This window comes from Carcharhinus amblyrhynchos, chromosome 12 (assembly GCF_965287045.1).
Source record: "Carcharhinus amblyrhynchos chromosome 12, sCarAmb.v2.hapA, whole genome shotgun sequence".
NCBI lineage: Eukaryota > Metazoa > Chordata > Chondrichthyes > Carcharhiniformes > Carcharhinidae > Carcharhinus > Carcharhinus amblyrhynchos.
The window spans coordinates 59,956,213-59,979,127 of NC_137335.1; positions in this window are offsets into that span (position 1 = coordinate 59,956,213).

Consider the following 22,915-nt stretch of genomic DNA (forward strand, 5'->3'; position numbering starts at 1 on the left):
GTACTCCTAACTTGTGCAGTTAGATAGTGGACATGTTTTGGGGAGTCAGGAGGTGAATTACCATGGAATTCCTGGCCTCTGACCTGCTCTTGTAACCACAGAATTAATATGGCTGGTCCAGTTCAGTTTCTGGTCAATGATAACACCCAAGGGATTCAGCCATCATTATGCCATTAAATGTCAACAGTAATAAGATTCAAATTACAAGTATGTCCATTGTCCCAAAAATCTAAAATACTCCCAAAACACTTACTACCCACAGACAGAGATCGATAAGAGTATGGTTAGATTATCCAGATCTATGGACACAGTTCACTCACTGAGAGTGGAGGATCATTATAAAGAGGCAATTTTGTTATTTCAAAGTTTCTTCTCCTAAGTAAATGTGCATTAGTTTGTTGTTGGATTTCCTTAATAAGGAATACCATTAAAAGAAATAGATTCTTTAATTTTATTTCAGAATTGTAAAGATGATGCTGCATGGCGAAATCTAACATAGCTTTCATTCTCATTAACTGGGATTCTGTAAAAAGAGGGTGACCACACTGACTAATTCCATTTGAGCTGTTGTCCCAGGTGCTTGGAAACAATTGACGTAAAGTTGTTCCTTTTCACCTGGCCATGTGAGAAATTAGTGAAGGTTTTTCTGCAGGATTCATATGGTGAGTACAAGCTGTCTACTACACTACACTCCCACTCTCTGGAATTCCTGTTCAGTTCCCTCCATTTTATAATCTCCCTATCTTCCTTTCGTAAGAAGTCTCACAACACCAGGTTAAAGTTCAATAGGTTTATTTGGAATCATGAGCTTTTGGAGCACAGCCCCTTCATTAGATGAGCCAATCTGAGTGAGCTCATGATCTGTAGTCCTTTCGGGATCTTGTCTGCTTTCTTGCATCTTTGTAGAAACTTGATGTCTGTGTCGATATGCGCGACCCTCTTGAAGATCCTCTCCACTTTGAGTTTGTGACCTTGGTGGTAGCCATGATGTGGAGGTGCTGGCATTGCACTGGGATGGGCACAGTAAGAAGTATCACAATGCCAGGTTAAAGTCCAACAGGTTTATTTGGAATCATGAGCTTTTGGAGCACTGGTCCTTCATCAGGTCACCTGATGAAGGGTAGGTCTCTGAAAGCTCGTGATACCAAATAAACCTATTAGACTTTAACCTGGTGTTGTGACACTTCTTACTGTGCCCATCCCAGTCCAACACTGGCATCTTCAGATCATATCTACCTTTAGAAATGTCTCCCAACCTTTTGTCTTTTGCCCTTTAGCCTAATCTTTTCCATGGTGGGATCTGAAATGGGAGGGAGAAAAGCATGGATGGTGCTCCCTCTAGGATCCTCCCCGACCCAGATGTGATTTTACAGTGAGGCGGGCAAGTTCTCGAATGGGAAGCCCCCACCCTGTCCCTATTAAAGCTCTTAAAAGGCCATTAATGGCCATGCCTGAGAGTGGGAAACTGAAAAAGCTCATACCTTCAATCTCAGGTGGGTAGGCCCCTTCAAACATGGGGCATTTACCCTTCAGGGACCTAGGAGCTCCGGCCTTCCCTCCACCTGATCCTTCCTCCTTCTATTCCACCCGTCCCTTCCTCCCTCTCACCCCTGCCTGACTCCCTGACATTGAAATCCCCATCTGCCTCCCCTCCCTACCGTCCACTCCGTCTCTCCTTCCCCCTTCCCTTCCCCTTCCATCCCTCCCCTTCCTTCCATCCCTCCCCTCCCCTCACCTTTCACTCCTTCCCATCCCCCTCCTCTCCCCTTCTCCTCCCCCTCCCCTTCTCTCCTCCTTCCTCCCCCTCCTCTCCTCCTTCTCTCCCCCTCCTCTCCCCATTCCCTTCCCTCCCCTTCTCCTCCCCTCTCCCTCCTACTTCCCTTCCTCTACCCTCCCCTCCCCCCTCCCTTCCCTCCCCTCTCTTGCTCCCATCACTCTCCTCCTCCCTAGACTTCCATCTACCCCCCTGCTACTTCCCTCCTTGTCCCTTCCTTCCCTTGTCCCAAGGCCATTAACCTTGGTGGCTGGATCATTGTCCAGGCACATTACCATGCGGATGTCTGGGAGGGGAGCTATCGAGGGAACAGCTGGACATAGGGTTTTACCAATAAACTAAATGTAAAATCGATAGATTTTAACAGAGTACAATCCCATTAATGTTAAAGGGCTAATTCTTTCAGGATCAAGTCTCTTATTAATGGGTACTTCCAGCTTGGTGATGTATTTCTGTAAGCAAAGAGAAATAAAATGTCTGACCTTTTTCAAGGCCAATCATAAATCAACTATAATTCAAAAAAAAGTTTTAATGATTTAATCCCAGGTAGGTATTAACATTGAGGATTATTAATTCTTCTTACTGTTCGGAGATATTGAAGAGGTTGAGGATGGAGATTTCCCGTCCCGCCAGCCACGGGAATTGCAGCGGACCATGTAAAGGTTTGTTGACCTCGGGTGGGATTTTCCGGTCTTGGGACAAACGCGGCCAGAAAATCCTGCCCTGTGACGCTATGTCCAATCTTGTCCTTGGCCCCTGAATATGCCATTACCTCCCAGTTGTATTCTCTTACAACTTTCGGGTCAAAATCTTTCCACCTGATTTGCAGACTGATCAGATCACTGGGCCATTGTAGTCAAACTCACCTGTGATATCATCTCTGATTATAACCATGGTCCGTTATCCATCCTCAAGCTGTCCAGAGTGTTCTACATGGCCAATCATACTCCACCTTCATCAACCCGCCTCAATCCTTGACTGGTTCTGTTCCTATCCTGTCCCATTTTGATGAGTTTTCCTCCAGAATCCATTCTAGGGGCGGTACAGTGGCACAATGGTTAACATTGCTGCCTCATAGCACCACGGACCCGTGTTCAATTCCCGGCTGGGTTATTATCTGCGCGGAGTCTGCACATATTCCCTGTGTCTGCGTAGGTTTCTTCATACAGTCCGAAAGACGTGCTGGGTAGGTGCATTGGCCATGATAAATTCTTCCTCAGTGTACCCTAACAGGCGCCAAGAGTGTGGTAACTATGAGATTTTAACAGTAACTTCATTGTAGTGTTAATGCAAGGCTATTTGCGACACTAATAAATAAACCCTCCAGCACCTTTATTCTAGCCACATCTAGAATTTCCCAAGGATCCATCCTTGGCCGTATTCTTTTTGTGAGTTTAACAACATAAACTGTGGCCTGGGTTTGAGTTTCCACATGTACTCTGATAGCACCCAGCTGGGCCCCTCCACCACTTCTCTTAACCGTCATGGCCAGACTGTTCTCAGACTGGCATTAACTCATGAATGAGCCAAAATCTTCACCTAGATTTTATTACCAGGCAAAAAAAACCCATACCTTTAGCATTATTCCCATCCCCTTTTCTGGTTGTTCACTCAGACTGAAGCAGACTGCGTACAACTTTGACATTCTGTTTGATCTGTAGTTCAACTTCAAATCTCATATCCTTGTTTCACCCACTTTGTTCCACCTCTGTGTATTTCTTCCCTTCAGCTCAACCTTAGCTCAACTGTCACCAAAACTATTTCTCTCCTTTATCCACATTAGAACTGATGCTTCCAATATCCTCCTTGTGTGTCTCTTGGCCTTAATTCTCCATTGACTCCAAATCATTCACACCCAGCTGCCCATTAATCCCTGTCTATCAATATATCTGGACTGGCTATTTCCCTATCCTCCAAATGTATGGCATTGAAAATCATTGCCCAATAATACATACATAATTATCCCTCAACAGCCTATTGCTCTTTGTTCTTATTTCCTCTAGTCTTCTGACTCCAGTCTCCTGTCCACTCCCCAGCTTCACTTTCAGTTCCCAGACTCAAAAGACACCATGGCCCTTATCCTTGGAACTATTTCCTCAACCCTTTCTACCTTTCGGCCTTCTTTTCCACTTTTAAAAGCTTTTTGAACGTTTTTCAATCAAGATTTAGCTCACCTGTCCTAACTCTCATTCCTATTCTCCCTTATTCTGGGCCGTGGGACATATTTCCACATTAGGTGATATAAATGCAAGTTATCGTTATACTTGGATCACTGAGGAAAATCTGCCTGTAAGTCGAGTACCTGGAAATAGTACTCTCGCTGCAAGCAAAATCAACTTGAAAGCCTCCCGTCCCAGGGTGTACACAACCTTGTCATTCAACAGCTCCTCCACATCTTGGCAAGGGCCAACACATCCTGTATGCATTCTTCTTTCTCTCAGATTCCCAGGGTCATTACAACGTTGATGAAAGAGGGAGTTTGGGTGATTTGAATTGCTCAACCCTAGCCATGGAAACCATAGTTCTCTTGTCTCCTCTCCCTCCCGCAGTCCCATTCATTCGCCCTGCCACAGAGGGAGCACCAACTCTGCCAACAGCAGAGACTTGGCAGCTTGCCCTGCTCAGCTTTCAACTGATGTCCTAGTTATTGAAAGGAGCAGATTGAACAGGGGGAGGATGATTGATAGAATCCTGGCTTAAAGAACGCCTATCACTCAAAAGGTTTATTGTAAGGAATGGCAAAGGATAGGGAAGAAGAATTGTCCCCACCCCCATCACTACTCTGGCAGGCTTGTGTAGAATCCTCCCAATCTGTCAGATAGAGGTCTCAATGCCAGTCTCATCTGAGCTTTTGCATGAGGCATCCTATTTTTCGAAGAGAAGTTCAGTAAAGGGATACATTCCAGGGCAAGATTTTATTTTTGTGGTCTCTGTCAATAGCACGGCATTTAGGGAAAAAGACTACCTGATTCAGTGGTGCGTTGGGAAGATTAACAATGCTGGATAGGACATCACCAGGCTAATTAAAATGTATTTTTTGACATTCATAAACCCGCATCTGAGCAATAAACAGAAGACTGGAGAAACCGCCACACACACTACAGGGAATTTAAACAGCTATTTCCTCCCTAATCAACAAAAAGTTTTTCAAAATGACACTTAAAATAATTGGAAGTCCTTATCCCTTTGAGGTTAATGATCTGTAATTACATATTTTTTTTCCTTTGTTTGCTTAGTTGCCTAAATTTGAAAGAATTTGACTATCTGTTATTTTCCCGAGCAGTAAGAATCATGTGCTATGTGCCGCTCAAAAAAGGGCAGCCTAAAATTTTAGTGCTGCATTTGTGAGTATTATTTTATTTATTTAAAGTTTATTTGTTTATTAGTGTCAAAAATAGGCTTACATTAAAACTCTGTTACTGTGAAAATCTCCTAGTGGCCACACTCTGGCGCCTGTTTGGGTACATTGAGGGAGAATTTAGCATGGACAATGTACCTAACCAGCATGTCTTTCGAACTGTGGGAGGAAACGGGAGCACCCGGAGGAAACCTATGCAGGCACGGGGAGAACATGCAGGCTCAGCACAGCTGGTGCCTCAAACTGGGAATTGGACCCGGGTCTCTGGCACTGGGAGGCAGCAGTGCTAACCACAAAGCAATCTGATATTAACATGATTACAATCTGATTACCAGATCAGATCAAAGATGATTTAATTGAATGGCGGAGCAGATTCAATGGGCCAAGTGACCTACTTCTGATCCTATGACTTGTGGTCTAATAGCAAAAAGATGCAGGGGAATTTCCTTGTGCCATTCCTCATTTGTTGCCTTAACATTGGCAGAAACCCCATTTATAGGCATGAACAGAGATTCCTGAAATTCTGCTGAAGTTACGACAGTGAAGCGGTCAAAGCTATGAGCAAATTTATCCCTTCAAGCTGTATCTACTGTAATATTTTAACCTAGGCTGGAGTCGAAATTTCTGATATCTGGCAAATTCAAAATTCCTTGATGCAGGTTTTGCAACACCAAATCTATTCTTGCAAAATGTTACTGACGTCACCTTATGTGAGGGTGTTATGCAACATGAAGTTTCTCACATAAGGAATGGCATACTTTGTAGATGAGAATGAAACACTGCAGCAACACACGTACACATCCTGGAGATATTTCCAAGTCATTTACTTTCTATTATCATCTTCCTGTTCTGCTCAGCATTTACACGACCATCAATTAACATGACCCCACTTCACCACAATGTGCAAAATCCAGCCCAAGTATGCACACCCAACTCTGGCTTTTGATTGAGAAAGATTCAGGGTAAGATATACTCAGTAAGTCCTCCCTTTAAATTGACGCATATTATGTCATTTTAGGGGCAGCACAGCGTTAGCACTGCTGTCTCACAGGGACCCAGGTTCGATTCTGGTCTCAGGTCAATGTGTGTGTGGAGTTTGCACTTTCTCCCCATGTCTGCATGGGTTTCCCCCGGGTGCTCTGGTTTCCTCCCTGGGTCCAAAGATGTGCGGGTTAGTGGATTGGCCATGCTAAAATTGACCCTGGTGTCAGGGAGATTTGCAGGGTAAATACGTGGGGTTAAGGGGATGGGGCCTGGATGGTATTGTGGTCGGTACAGACTAGATAGGCTAAATGGCCCCCTTCCGTACTGTAGCAATTCTATGATTCTAAAGATGGTGACGCAAGGTTTTGATTTAAAGTCACACAGTTTTAGAGCCTGTATTCCTGATATATGTCTCAAGATTTGATTTTAAGTCATTTTGCGTCCTTTCAATTCCTTCATCATTCTGCATCATTTTGCATTATCTCGATCATGTTGTTCCATTTTCTCATTTCATGCAATGTCATTTTGTCTCACCATTTTGCATTGGTTTGACATTGGTTCCCATCTGCCAATCTGAATCGAATCCAAGGAGAGGAGTTGGCTTACACTCAATGGTACCATGATTTTCTTTTGTTCAAAAACTCTGGCCGGAATTTTTTTAGGCCACTCATGCCGGCGGGATCTTCCAGTCCCGCTGACGGCACACCGGTGCTGCAAATCTCCCGACGGCGAGGAGTGCATTTAAGGAGGAACCCTGTTGGACAGTGGCAGGACCAGAAGATCCTGCCACTGGCCAATGACGGGCTGCCTCCATCACCGTGAAATGTGTGGCGGGGTGCAGGGAAAATCCCACCCTCTGACACAAACTTTTCCAAGAAGAATTTCCAAATAAACAGGACTGTTTTGCAAGCAAGAAATGAAGCCTGGCCTGCTCATTGCTGACCAGACAAGGCCCATTTCTTGACTCTGCGAGCCAATTTAAATTTTGGAGTCACGGGTGTACCTGTTGGGGAATCTTACTTCAGGTGAGGTAACCATTTTCAACTCAGAGTGAGAGAGGTATTTGCTGCTATACGTGGATAAAGTTGCTTTCCATGTCTCATGGCTCAGAAAGGTTCAGTATTTAATCCCCAGGAGACCGATTCTGCCATCTTGGAGCCCCAAATATGGCAGATATTCGACTCTACAACAAATGAGGCAAGGCCAGAGGCCATTTTAACCCAGTGAGAGAGTCATTTACTTCTTCCAATTAAGCTAAAATGCCCAATATTGAGGCACTAATCACTCAAAGCCACCTGCACTGAAACACTTCAGGGGTGCCATCGAAAAATCCCTGAAAAGGTCAAACATCTCCACTGACTTACAGGGGGCGGCATGGTGGCAGAGTGCCAGGAACCCAGGTTCAATTCCGGCCTCGGATCACTCTCTGTGTGGAGTTTGCACATTCTCCCCGTGTCTGCGTGGGTTTCCTCTGCATTTTGTCCAGGTACGAAACATCGAAAGGATCCTATTGCAGGCTTCCGATTGTTTCTTAAGCCAACTGGTGATTCACTTAAAGTTGTGTCAAGGAGTGCAACTGCAACTTTACATGAGAATATATTGTCGTAACAAACAAAAGTTGCTTAACACCATTTTTCAACATGGGAGATTTCCTTTCAAAGAAAATTGTAAACATACACATAAAGAATGTGGTTATGGTCTTGCGACACCTGCCATGTTGAAAAGACTTACATCACAGTCTCCATTTATTTACGGGAGTTTGAGTCCACTGTGAGTCTAAAGTTTCAAATTTCCTGCTGTACTGAGAGTGGCACTGCAAGTTCTTCACTTTGCACTCAATGTGCTAGTCTAGAACTGTGCAGTTAATTTCTCACTAGGGTAATTTTGGAAGTATAGAAAAGGTATTAGTCACTGAACAACCCCTATGTTATCTGGCAAAGAGGCTGGAGAACAATGCTCAGACTTGGTCTTGAATTCCTGCCCTAGGCAGTGTCTGAATTCCGTATAGCTTTAAAATTACTGTGCCACCTTCCTATCTGTCGCCATATAAATATGGAATGAAAGGCAGGTATTATCAGATTGTTATCGTGTGAGCCATCTATAGTCACTTGGGTAGAACTAAAAATGTCACTCAACAGCCTCTTATGGAAATTAACAGAATAAGCCAGTTAACAAATTGTCCTAAATTTAAACTGTTTACTACATTGTCACCGATGACTGGGGAAGCAAATCCCCTCCTCCAGCAAGGTTGTGATGATTCCATAGAAGCCACTTTCTCCTCCTTATTCATTTTAGCAGCAAATTAGAAAGGCGCTTCTGGAGGAAAGGATTGACAACGCTCTTGGGTTTGAGAAAGCTGGGCCAAGAGAACGGGATCAAGTGGCGGTCAAAACCCTGCTGAATTGCGTGGGAACCAGTCAACCACGTAATCGTATTCCTCGAATTGGACAATCGTTCAATTCAGGACTGCACGTGGGCTGTTGATGGTGGAAGGCCAGCAGGAGGCCCTCCGGCTGGGAAGGGGATGAAATAGGCAGTCCCGGTAAGAGAGCGAGAGACAGCGCACCTCCAATTTGAGACACAAACTCTCCAACTTTTTAATCTTTGAAATTAAAAAAAAATGGCCTTGGCAGCTTAGGCGTCACTGTAAAGGGAGTGCCCTGGCACACGGCAGCCTGCTGCTGCAAGAGGGGAGGGTGTGAAAGCCTTGCTGGCATGCTGGCTTCCAGTTTGCCAGATGGAGGTTGGTCTAGTCCTTGGGGGAGGCCTCAGGCTGACTAGTAAATTCTAATTGGCTTCTGACAGACAGCTAACCCTACCGATTCCACACCCACCCATCTCCTTGTTTGCCCTCCTATATGCCCCCGAGTTAGTCAAGAACAAGATTTTGAAGAACCACTACAGCATTAATTAAAATGAATGGCACAGAGCACTTGCGTGTCCCAAGATGCAGGCATGACCACAACAGTATCATGTACCTGGACATGGTGAGGATGAATGGATTTAGGCTCAGCAGGAACACTGTGACTGATTTGTACCTTGTGATTGAAAAAGATCGACAGGAACAGTCTACCATTCACACTGTGCTACAGGGGAAATAAAGGTCAATGCTTTCAACGTTTTAACACCAGATCAGTCTGGATACCCACGGGGATCATCTGAAGAATGAAAAGCTTTGCATCACTCAATTAGGGAGGAAATTGAAAGATTGCATTGCCACACAGCCAGCTGCATAAACCAACATTGGCCAGTAGCAACAGCAAGCAAACAAAGTATTTTCCTACAGCACAGGGCACTACTGACTGTAACTGTTCAATGGCATTAACCATATCAGGGGCTGAACAATGCTTTCCTTCTGACATAGTCCAGTCTGTCACAATGTTTCGAAGAAGCAGGAAAAATGGATTCCTGGCTTCTTGGAATTATGAGTATGTGTAATATACAACCATGGTTCATGATACTGTTGTACAAAACACGAGGACAGTAAATGTGATGAACTCAGCCAGACTAAAGAGGTTGGTTCGCTAGAGTATGAACTACCTGATGAGTCCTACTTGATGGTTATATCAGGAAGCCTCATGTTCCCTATTTAAAGCAGGTGTGTCAGACCTCCAGCCTGCATTCAGCAGGGAGCAACTGGAGAGCTGGCTGTGTGCAGATGCATGGTGTTAATAAAGTAACTTGGTGATGGGACTTTCGCCTGCGTGGAGTTATTACACTAAGGCACATAGGAGAACTAGGGACGTTGGTCATTTTGACAGGTTCTGGCAAGTTAAAACAGGATTTAGCTGGTTTGTTCACTTTGTATCATCGGCGAGTGTGTGTGGTTCAGAATAATGACACCAAACAACGGGGTTTGATCCTTATTCTGGCTGAGGTAGGCTTGGGGCCTGCCTCCTCACCTAACCCTGTAGTAACATCATGACAGATAGTTACCCCTTCCCTTGCAATCGCAGAATGTGCAACACCTGCCCCTTTACCTACCCCCTGCTCACTGTCCAGGGTCCAGATACTCCTTTCAGGTGAAGCAGTGTTTCAGTTGTACCTCCTTTAATTTGGTCTGTTATACTCACTGCTCCCAATGTCATATCCTCCAAATGGGGGAGACTAAATGCAGATTTGGTGACCATTCTGAGGAGCATCTTCACTCAGTCCACAAGCATGATGCCAACTTTCCTGTCACTTGCCATCTTAATTCAGTATTTTGCTCTCGTGCCCACATGTCCATCCTCAGCCTGTTGCAATGCCCCAGTGAAGCCCAACACAAACTCGAGGAGCAGCACCTCATTTTCCAATTAGGTATGTTACAGCCCTTGAGATTCAACACTGAATTCACATTAGACTGTAACTTTTCTCCTCCACTTGACCACCACCACCCCCACTACCCACTCTCATTCACTGCACCATCTATCACTTGTTAAGTTTTGATCCCATTAGATGTTGGCCTCTGTTTTCCCATCAACGCATTCTGAAATCTTATGTTTAAGCCATTACTAGTACCTTCTACAGCCCTGCACACTGCCATTAACACTTCCTCTGTCTTGTGCCCTACACATTTTTGTTGCCATCTATCCCAGCTCCCAGCTATCACTGAATTTCTACTCTGTTCTAGCTGCCCCTCTTATACTGTATATAATCAGTCACATTTCTACCCCTCTTTAACCTGAGGAAGAGCCACGTGGACTTGAAACGTTAACTCTGTTCCTCTCTCCACAAATGCTGCCAGACCTGGTGACTTCTTCCAGCATTTTCTGTTCTTTTTTTCACAGCATTACCCGTGGTCTTGGCGACCCTCAAATAATTGAGTGTGCTACCTGGAGAAGAAGTGGATGTTTGGATCAGTTACGGGAAGGCTTTGCAACATACGCTTAAACTGGACCAATTGACGGGCAACACGACAGCTCAGTGACTATCACTGTTTGCTGCGCAGTTACAAGGATCTCCGGCTTGGGTCAATGTCTGTGGGAGTTTGCACAGTCTCCCCGTGCTTGCGTGGGTTTTTTCCGGGTGCTCCGGTTTCCTCCCAAACCCCAAAAAACATGCTCTTAGGCTGATTGGTGTCAATAAATTGTCCCGAAATTGGATCTCCCTTAACCTGGCGCACATACAATTCCCTAAATTTGCACCCCTTTATTGTGGAATCCTCTAGATGTAGACAGTTGTAGGTAGAAGAAGGACTTTAATAAGGCACTCACTGAGTGTTAAAATGGGTGGCGCGGGCTTGTAGGGCCAAAGGGCCTGTTTCCCGTGCTGTGCTGTTCTTTGTTCATACCACAGAGAAGCTGTGTTACCCTGTATGATGTTGATATTGATAGGCCAGGCCGTGGACTTGAATGGCACATCATGGAACAGAAGGAGAATGGGGAAATGTGGCAACCGCTGTCTACTGCTCAACCACTACAGGTAGGGAGATGGTTGCTGTTCGGAGCTTGTTGTCGTGTTCTTCCAGTTGGCCCCTGTTACTTTCATTTGAATGTAACCCCTAGAATCCTCACAGTGCAGAAGGAAGCTATTTGGCCCATCACATCTGCGCTGACCACAGTCCCACCCAGGCCCTGAGCCTATGTATTTACTGTACTAGTCCCCTTGACACTAAGTGGCAATTTAGCCTGGCAAATCCACCTAATCAGGACATCTTTGGACTGTGGGAGGAAACCTGAGCACCCGGAGGAACCCGTGCAGACAAAGAGAGAATGTGCAAACGCCACACAGACAGTGACTCAAGCTGGGAATTGAACCTTGGTCCCTGGCGCTGTGAGGCAGCAGTACTAACCACAGTGCCCACCATATCTACTGCAGCTGAACACTCCTTGCTTTACTTTAACTGAGAGAGCTGTGCATTCTCCATTAGATTTATTTTCTAAACAATGAGTATTTAATTCTCCGCACAAGTAAAAGAATGACAGCTTGCAGTAAGGTACATGGCAAAATGAATGAAGTATTTCACATTAGACTCCATGACTGTTATGTTTTGCTGGATCTTATTCCCTTTCAGCACTGTGAATTGCATTCTTCTCATTGTCCTGTATTCCTTTAGTTGAATCGATGATGAGTTGCTCTTTTTAACTCAGCAGTCCTACCAGCAGGGGTTGCTGAAGCCTCATTGTTTGTATCTGTAACTGGACCTTATCAATCTGAATCAATGCAAGACAGTGCCTTTGCATCCTTTATTCTACATGCTGTGCCTAATGTTGCTTGTGTATGACCTGTGTTAGCACAGAACTGGTACTAGCATAAGTACCAATCCTCATCTTCTATGCTACTCAACTCATGATATTGCTGGATGGGTGCTCCTTATAGTTCCTTCATGAGTACAGAATAGTGGGCATTTGTGATATCTCTGAGTTTTGTTTCATTATTCATTGGATTTGGGCGTCACTGACTGGGCCAGCATTCACTGCCCATTCCTAAATGCCCTTGAACTGAGGAGATTGCTAGGCCATTTAAGAGGTAACCATTGCTGTGGGTCTGGAGTCACACGTAGGCCAGACCAGGTAAGGGCGGCAGATTTCCTTCCCTAAAGGACATTAGTGAACTAGATGGACTTTTATGACAATAGACAATGGTTTCATGGTCATCATTATTCTACATTTGTTTAAGTCCTTCTCTTAAGACTGCATCTTCTGAATGAATGATGACAGTTTCTTATAGTTTGGCCTCAAATTTTTCAACAGCAACTGAAGAAGCATTTGACCTGATGAAGCAGCAGCGTTCTGAGAGCTCATGCTGCCAAATAGCCTGATGGACTTTAACTTGGTGTTGTGAGACTTCTTACTGTGAAGAAGCATCTGTGAGAAGTGCTACCCGGCCCCTGACCTTCATTCCACCATAATGCCCAATGGAAGATTACAATACAGACAATCAACATCATCTTCTATCATAATTTTGAAGGCAAATCACATGAAGGGGGCATGTGTTCTGATACATCCCTTTGGAAAGCAGGTTGAACGACACCTATGTTGCAAGTTTGGGTCAACCTTAAATAACAACTTAGGCTCCAGTGCTGCTGCTCACACTTGTAAGCAGTCTGATTACTTTTAGGAAAGTCTATTCTGTCCAATATCTACCCATACAACACCATAAGTGAGTGTGTAACACTAGGATCCCCTTTGATCTGCAATGAATATCATTTGTTCATGCCATGAAGTGAGTTCCTTTGTCCTTTCAGTATAAACAGTGCATTGAGGTTTGATCATTGTCAAAGCTTTGAAAATTAATTGATACACAATCTCACATCTTGCCATGGATCTTTCGTGGGTTGACTTACGATGGCCATGAAACCATTGTCGATTGTCATAAAAACCCATCTGGCTCACTAATGTGTTATTGGGAAGAAGTCTTCTGTCCTAATATGGTCTGGCGTACATGTGACTCCAGACTCACATGTGATTCTCGTCTCACAGCAACTCTTGAATGCCTTCTGAAATGGCTGGACAAGGGCAATTAGGGATGGACAACAAACACTGGCTCAGTCAGCAAAGCCCACATCCCATGAATGAATAAAGAAAATCATTTTAGTATGGCTTTTTTTCCTTCGACATTTTAATTTCCAGTCAGAACCCCAGCGTAGTCAGTTGTTGATAAACTGGCAGACTGCCCAAATGTTTCTCTTGTACTCCGAGGAACTGGAATGTCAGGACATCCAAATCCTTTCCCATTCAGGGTTTTGACAGCTTGCTTGTCACCCAAACAGACCTCTCCCTCTCCTGAGAGCATGTTATCAGCAATGCAGACACCTCCCGAATGTATTAAAAATTACCCACACTATGAGGTGATTGAATGAGATAATTACATAATGCACCTGGCTGCTATAGACAACAATAAATTTAGTTACCTCATTAATACACCAGCCCCTCCCTGTCCCTGTCTGCTTTTTTTAGACCTGTGTGAATTTACTCTGTTTTAATTGCTTATTAACATACCCATTTTCCAAATCATCTCAGAGAAGTCAAAATTCAACATGAGGCAGTGTGGTGGTGCAGTGGTTAACACTGCTGCTAGGGACCAGTTCAATTCCAGCCTCGGGTCACTGTCTGTATGAATTTTGCACACTTTCCCCATGTCTGCATGGGTTTCCTCTGGGCGCTCCAGTTTCCTCCCACACCAAAAAGATGTGTGGGTTAGGTTGATTGGCCATGCTAAATTGACACTAGTGTCAAGGGGATTAGCAGGGTAAATATGTGGGTTAAGGAAATAGGGCCTGGGTGAGATTCAGACTCGATGAGCTGAATGGCCTCCTTTTGCACTGTAGGGATTCTAAGAAACCTAAAACCTAATAATCTGCAACTCCTGGCATCTCAAAACTAGCATTCACAGTGGACTTTCACATTTGCATTAGTTTGCATACTTCAAGTCCTGCCTCTTTCACCATTGTCTTCACTTTCTCCCAATGACCAGTTTATTTCACCTCACACTTGCTCAGCCATATTTCTACGTACGATTGGCAAATGTGTCTTTCTGTGCTAGTGTGAGGTTCAGGTATAGGCTGAGTATGATCAGAAAGCTTGCCAAGCGGTTCTGTGCTCTCCTTATCCCTTTCCAGTCAGGAGAGAAAACAGTGCGTTATTGGGCTCGTTCCACCACCTTGCGTCATCAGTGATAAGTTGCATTGGCAGCAAATGCAATGCTGGAAATCAGGACATTTGATTGTCTGCTGGATGGAAAATCATGGCTGCAGTGATCCACAAGTACAAGTGTAAGCAGTATCCATTCTGGCACATCATTTTCCCCACTATTGCTCAATTCTCCACAATCAACAGGGAGAAGTTAATGTAGCAATTCACCAAAGGCAAGCTGTATAAGGTATTTGTGAACTGGCCTGTTAAGAACAGCGGTATCCACAGTCCTACAATGTTCTGGAGTCTCCCTCTCAGATGGAGCCTATTTGATCCTCATGTGACGCGACGGGATTCATTTTATATAGAATCATAGGATCCCCATGAAACAATTATATCCATTGGTGAAGCAATTGCAGTCAATTTGAGTCAACCACATTAGAATCATTTAGCAGTTTTGGGAAGAAAGGATAATTATTTGTATTTCATTGTGAAATATGGAATCATAGAAACCCTACGGTGCAGAAGGGAGGCCATTCAGCCCATCAAATCTGCACTGACAACAATCCCAGCTAGGCCTTATACTGTAGTCCCGCATATTTACCCTACTAATCCCTATAACCTATGTATCCCGGAACATTAAGGGGCAATTTAGCATGACCAATGCACCTAACCTGCGCATCTTTGGACTGTGTGAGGAATATAGACCATCAAACCTTGTTTCTCAGCTATTTCAGAACAAATATTGCAGATTTACTGCCTTATGAGTGACTTGAGAAGCATTTGATGGTCTATCTTGCAAATGTTTTGAAACTTTTTTTGTGCATTCAGTTAACTAATTTTGCATTCCAATAACTCCTCAATCTTGTTGTTTTGTTGGAAGATCCTAATCATTACAATAGATTAGATTTGATTTGAATTTATTATTGCCACATGTATTGGTATACAGAGAAAAGCATTGTTTCTTGCGCACTATACAGACAAAGTATACCTTTCATGGAGAAGGAATGGAAAGCGTGCAGAATGTAGTATTACAGGGGTGTAGAGAAAGATCAACTTAATGCGAGGCAGGTCCATTTGAAAGAGAAAAGGAGGCATTTAATGCCTTCACTTAAAAAAGAAAAATGTAGCCTTATGCAGGCTGATTTGAAATAGAGACCATTAGATTTAAGACTGATTATCATATTTTCAACCAGTCATTTGAATTTACCTTAAATAGACAGTGGTGGACTAGCAGCAGAGATATAATCCTTTCTTTTTATGAAATAAAATGTACTTTCTGATGACTACGGTCATTTGAGCATTAGAACGAAGGCAGGAAAGTTGGATTCCTTTTATTCAAAGTTTGCAATGTTGCTGTTTACTGCCCTTTTCAGCATTGTTTCTTAAGAAAGACTTTGGCTGAAACTTTGCAATGTCTTTATTATACGTGGTTTGACTTAAGGGATGGTTAAAAATAGTTTCAAAGCTCAGGTTGGAATTTTCCAGGTCTTCCCATTGGCAGGATCCCACCCATGCTGCTATTGGGGAACTCACGGCAAGGGTGGGCTTCAGCTGGACTGGAAGATCCAGGCAGCAGGGAGGGTTGGAGAATTCCAAAATTTCTTGTGTAGTGGTTGATCATCCAAATGAGGTATTTGGTAGTGCTACATTGACTCAGCTGCAGAAACACGGGGGACAATCGAAACCTAATCTGCCTTTTGGGGAAGTGTGCATTATTGGGATGGGGTGTGCATTGGGGCAGAGTGTGCTTTGGGATGGAGTGCCTTTTGGGAAACTGGCACGGACCTAATGCTGGTTTTACACTTTGTCCAGTTTTGCTTTCCATTGACGCCGGGTGGGTTAGGTAAAGTTGCCCCACTCATTTCAAAAATATGATGAAGAAATACTGCAAACTGTGTTTGGAAATACTGTGCAGTAATTAAAATATCTTTTCAAACTGGACTAAATGTTAAATGTGGCATTTTGGTTATATCTTTGAGTGCTTGATTCATTAATCATATTTGAGTAAAAATGACTTATGGTCATTCTCACTAGAAGGTGTGGCACAGTGGTTAGCACTGCTGCCTCACAGCGCCAGGGACCTGGGTTCAATTCTTGGCTTGGGTCACCAGCTGTGTGGAGTTTGCACATTCTCTCCGTGGGTTTCCTCCCACATTCCGAAAGGCACGCGGGTTAGATGCATTGGCCATGTTAAATTCTCCCTCAGTGTACCGCAACAGGCACCAGAATGTGGCAACAAGGGGATTTTCACAGTACCTTCACTGCAGTGTTGATGCAAGCCGACTTGTGACACTAACAAATAAACTTTAAGTAGAGTGCAAAATGTTGATCTTGGAGAAAATTAACTTTAGCAAGTGAAGTTATGCGGGATACTTTCCCAGTGAGGGACACTAGGTCAAGGCATACCCTGGAAATAGATTCCAGCACATCATTTGGAATAAGTGATTTGATTTTGCCTCTGATATCTCCCTCCACAAATAAACAGATTTAAATGCTTAACTGTTATTTTCCTACTTGAAAGTAATGAAGGTACCACATGGAGGAGCTGTAATCATACACAGAAAATTGAGTGAAAATCTCTTAAAGGGAAAGACATCCTTTTTGAATCTCTCATTCTCCTCTCACGATTAGTGTAGATAGTTAAGCCAATACATGCAGCTAACTTTCATTTTTGAGTTGCTGCGTGACAATTAAATCTGAAGTGAATTAAGCCCATGTTAAAATTTCCAACAAACAGTATGTCTTTCCATTCTGGAATGAATTTTTACAATGTTGTTACTGTTACGTTTTTCAGCACTTGATTCATAAATCACATTTGATTAAAATTATCTATGTACAGAGGTTTAGGATTCAAAGTAAACAGCATGCTTTAGGATGATTGTTTTACCTCCAAAAGCAACTAACATTTCCTAAAAATGAGATATCCTCACTGAAGCCAAATAGAGTCTGTGTGAGAAAGTTTTTGTTTCCATTTGGCTAGTCATTGTGGGCACTTGGCCATATTTTCCCCGTTCAGTATATCGGATGAACATCTTGAACTAGATCTCGCTGCCATCAGCTCCTTGAGCCGTGCCTGAACAAGTCAGTGATAAACAATAGCTAATAGCCTGAGGGGGCTGGCAACTCTCGACTCATTTCCTGCTGATGTTTCACAAACGTCCATCCAAGCATCCCAGAGCACATACCGAAGCTTGTACCAAGTGTGTGTTGCAAACTGCAACCCGCCAAGCAGCTTTTTGCTAAAATAACTGAATAGTGGCAATTAAATATCTATAAGGCACTGTTCAGAGAATGGAAGTTATGCTCACGTAATATCCAGTCGCTGCAGCTTTGTGCTTTTAAGCAGTTCTTTGCATGGATGTAAGTAAGCCTCAAGCACTTAAAGTGGGGGCGGCTGTATCATCTTGCATTAAAGCTCCAAGGAGCTTAAACAGGGTATTTAATATGTCTGCATTCATATTCAACTAACATAACTTTTTTTGTATCTTTGAGCCACAGAGGAACAATCTACATCCAGAGTGGTTTAGCTTTGGGGTAGAGCAGAATGGTCTAAATTGCCACTGCATTCATGCAAAAATGCCATCATTTTGTGCGGCCATTGTTTGCACTTAAACCTGAAATCACACTGGCTCTACAGGGTAGTCGTTAGCTAGCTGTCACTCCTTTAAGCATAAAGTTGCAAACAAAAAGGGTACTTTAGAGTTTTGTTGACTCCCTTTTTCTGAGGTGAATTCTGTGCTGCGGCCCAGTCACATTTCACGAGTTAATTCAGGGCAGGATAAATGTGCTGTGTCTCTTTGCAATATCAGATAAGGATACGCCAGTCTTTCCACTCAGTGGGAGATGAGTGCAATGCAGGTCAGTGGTGTGGGTTTGCACGCTGCTGACCCAAGAGCTGAAAATAGAAGGATCACCGTACTTTAAATGAGGCCCTTTTATTGTGCAAGAGCAGCTTGCAAGACAAAATTGGCAGCTGCAAAGAGAGGGGTTATTTCTGATACAGAGGTGGGCCATATTGTCACCCAGTGCTGTGTTTCTGGTTTCTTTCAATATGTTTTCAGCTCAACTGGCTTTTGAAAGCCTGCAAGCTAATTTATTCGGTGAAAATTGTTGCATGTTCCATTTTGGAATTGCAAGACAAGGATTTTCTGGGTGGCACAGTGACACATTGATCAGGACTGCCGCCTCCTGGCACCAGGGATCAGGATTTGAGAGAGAAACAGACATAATGTTTCAAGTCCACATGGCTCTTCTTCTGAGCTGAAGAAGGTAGAAATGTGACTTATTATATACTGTATAAGAGGACGGCATGGTGGCACAGTGGTTAGTATTGCTGCCTCACAGCGCCAGGGACCCGTGTTCAATTCCCTGCTTGGGTCACTGTCTGTGTGGAGTCTGCATGTTTTCCCCATGTCTGCGTGGGTTTCCTCCGGGTGCTCTGGTTTTTTTCCCACATTCCAAAAGACGCGCTGGCTAGGTGTATTTGCCAAGCTAAATTCTCAGTATACCCGAACAGGCACCAGAGTGTGGCGACGAGGGGATTTTCACACTTCATTGAAGTGTTGATGTTAGCCTATTTGTGACACTAATAATTAAACTTTAAAGTCTTCTTTTCTCAGCTCTCATTTAGGTGTGACATGCTGGAGTACGAAGAACTGGGACATGGCAGGTTTAGAGCATAGCAGCTGAATTTCTCGTCTTGTCTGTACTCGCTGCCCTAGGGACAAGCTGTATTGAGTTCAGGCATCACCTCCCCAAGGAGAAGTGGTTGTGGTTGGGATTGGCGGGCTGTGGGTGGAAATTAGACAGTGAAACCTGGACTGCTCTGGTGTTGTTCCTAGTGGTTGACTCAGCGGGAAACTGGTGGACATCGGGGAGCAGCTTCTTCCATTCTTAGTGCAGAGCCTGGGCAGTTAGGGCAACTGGACAGATTTCAATGAAAGGTATTCTGACCCACACTCCATACCGCACAGAAATTTCCCAAGCCATGCCTTCCCATTGCTCCACAACACATACTACCGGACAATCTCTCCTCCATCCTCGACATTCTGATGTCATCAGGGATATACCGATCGTCAGGCCTTTCTCCTGCAAAATAGCCATTATCTTTCCCAGCCCCTTCCCCAAATGCTGATCACAAATCCTCTTTTCTGTCTGCAATTTTCACCAAGTCTCAAATTTCCTTTCCACTTGAAAATTATTGCCTCCCCGTGTCCAGATCAATTTAAAATGGGTGTCCTCATCTTGATAAAATGGGTATCCCCCAAGGCTTCATACTGATTCTAAATCAGTGACTCCTTCTGACATGTCCTTTAACTCACTGTGCTGATATCTGGCTGCCCCTTCTTCCCCACCTCCTATTCTCCATTAATATTAGCTGTTCTTTCAGTTATCATGCTCTGTCCTTCTTTCGTTGAAGCCTTCAGCCTTACTTCATATGTTCATAAGTTCATAAGATGTAGGAGCAGAATTAGACTGTTTGACGGCCCATCGAATCCTCTCTGCCATTCAATATGCTCCTCATCCTCATTTTCCTGCCTTCTCCCCATAACCCTTCAACCCATTACCAATTAAAAATCTGTCTAACTCCTCCTTAAATTTACTTACTATCCAGCATCCACCACACTTTGGGGTAGTGAATTCCACAGATTCACAGCCCTTTGGGCGAAGTAGTTTCTCCTCAACTCTGTTTTAAATTTGCTACCCGTTATCCTAAGACTATGAACTCTCGTCCTAGAATGCCCCATAAGAAGAAACATCCACTCCACATCTACTTTATCCATATCTTGCTCCCTTCTTGTCTTCTTCAATCCTTGTTCCAACTTCATATAGATCCAAGTAGCTACAAATATCATTGGGATCAACAGCAATGACCACAGAATTAAAGGTATCTAGGTTATCGATCGGACTGCTCAGTTTTTAAGTTTATCTATTAGTGTAACAAGTAGGTTTACATTAAAACTGCAATGAAGTTACTGTGAAAATCCCCTAGTCGCCATGCTCTGGCGCCTATTCCGATACACTGAAGGAGAATTTAGCATGGCCAATGCACTTAACTGGCACGTCTCCCAGACTGTGGAAGGAAACTAGAGCACCTGGAGGAAACCCATGTACACATGGGAAGAATGTGCAGACTCCGCACAGACAAGCCGGGAATCGAACCTGGGTCCATGCCGTTGTGAGGCAGCAGTGTTAACCACTGTGCTACCAAGATCAGAACAATGTGAAAAAAAATGATGTATGGCCCAAATGTCACAACAAGACAGATCTTGATTTTATGCCTTTGTGGATTTTAGTTAGGAGAGATATAGGGCTGGTGACTCACTATTACCACTTTGCACTCTGGCACAAAATTAATATCTTGCTCAGGATACCATCAAGGTCCCTGCAGCACCTGAACATTGAGTCCCTCTCTGGCCATTGCATCATATTGTTTAGTATGAAGAACATTTATGAAAATAGTTCATGACTTACTAAAAAAGACTATCCCAGTGGGGAAGAAGAATTCTAGAAAGAAGATAAAACATTATGGTTAAACAAGGAAGTTAAGGATAGTACTAATCTGAAAGAAAAAAATAATGTGGCAAAGATTAGTGGTAAACCTGAGGATTGGGAAAATTTTAAAAAACAACAAAGGATGACCAGAAAATAATAAAGAGGACTAAGAAGAGCAAGTAATATAAAAACAGACAGCAAGAGTTTCTTTAAATATGTAGAAAGAAAGAGAGACGCCAAAGTGAACATAGGTCCCTGAGAGAATGTGAGTGGAGAAATAATAATGGGGAATCAGGAAATGGCAGAAGAGTTAAACAACTATTTTGTGTCAGTCATCACAGTGGAAGACATGAATAACATTCCAAAAACTATTAAATAATCAAGAGGTAGAAGGTGTGGGGGAAGGCATGGGGGAAGGAAATAAATACACTAACTATCAATACAGAAAAAGAGAAGCTAATGGGGATAAAAGCAAACAAGTCCTCTGGATTTGATGGGCTGCATCCTAGGATATTAAGTAAGTCGCCACAGAGGTTGTGATCTTCCAAGAATTCTTAAATTCTGGAAATGTCCCAAAGGATTGGAAAACTGCCAATTAGCACCCTTATTCAAAAAACAAAGGAGACAGAAACAGGTAACTAGAGGCCATTCAACTTAACTTCTGTCATTGGGAAAATGTTACAACCCATTGTAAAGGATGTGATAGCAGACCATTTAGAAATGCATAATATAATCAAGCTGACCTAAAAATGCAAAATGCTGGAATCTCTCCACAGATCTGGCAGTGTCCATGGAGAGAGAAACAGAATTGACCTTTCAAGCCTGTGACTTTTCATTTGATCTGACGCATGAAGGGGAAATCATGCCCAACAAATTTATTAGAATTCTTTGAGGTTTTAAGAAGCAGGATAAAGGGGAACCAGTAAATGTAATATACTTGGATTTCCCAAACAGTGTTTGATAAGGTACCACACAAAAGGCCTCTTAATAAGATCAGAGCCCATGGAGTTGTGGGTAGTATTTTAGTAAGGATAGAGGATTTGCTTACTGATACAACGCAGGGAGTTGGAATAAGAGGTGCACTTTCAGGATGGTGATCTGTAACTAGTGGAGTGCTACTGGGGTTATAACTATTTGCAATATATATTGACTTGGATGAGGGAAGTGAATGTACTATTGCCAAGTTTGTAATGACACAAAAATAGATGGGAAGGAAAGTGATAAGGAAAGCAGAAAGAATCTACAGAGGGATAGAGACAGGTTAAGTGAGTGGGCAAAAATGTGGCAAATGGAATACAATATAGGAAAATACGAAGTTATGCACTTTCACAGAGGGAATGAAGAAGCTGAATGTTATTTCAATGGAGAAAGATTGCAGAAAGCTGCAGCACAGACAGATTTGGGGTGGGGGGGTTCTCATGCATAAATCATAAAAAGCTAATGTGTAAGCCCAGCAGGTAATTTGGAAGCCAAATGGAATACTGGCCTTTATTTCAAAGCGAATGTAATATAAACATAGGGAAGTCTTGCTAAAATGAAACAAGGCACTAGCTAGACCATGCCTGGAATACTGTCAACAGTTTTGGTCTCCTTTTCTAAAGAAATCTATACTGACATTTGAGACAGTCCCAGGTATGGAGGGATTTTCTTATGAGAAGAAGTTGAGTAGGTTGGGCCTGTACTCAAATGAGTTTAGAAGAATGAAACATGACCTTACTGAGGCATTTCAGATTCTCAAGAGGCTTG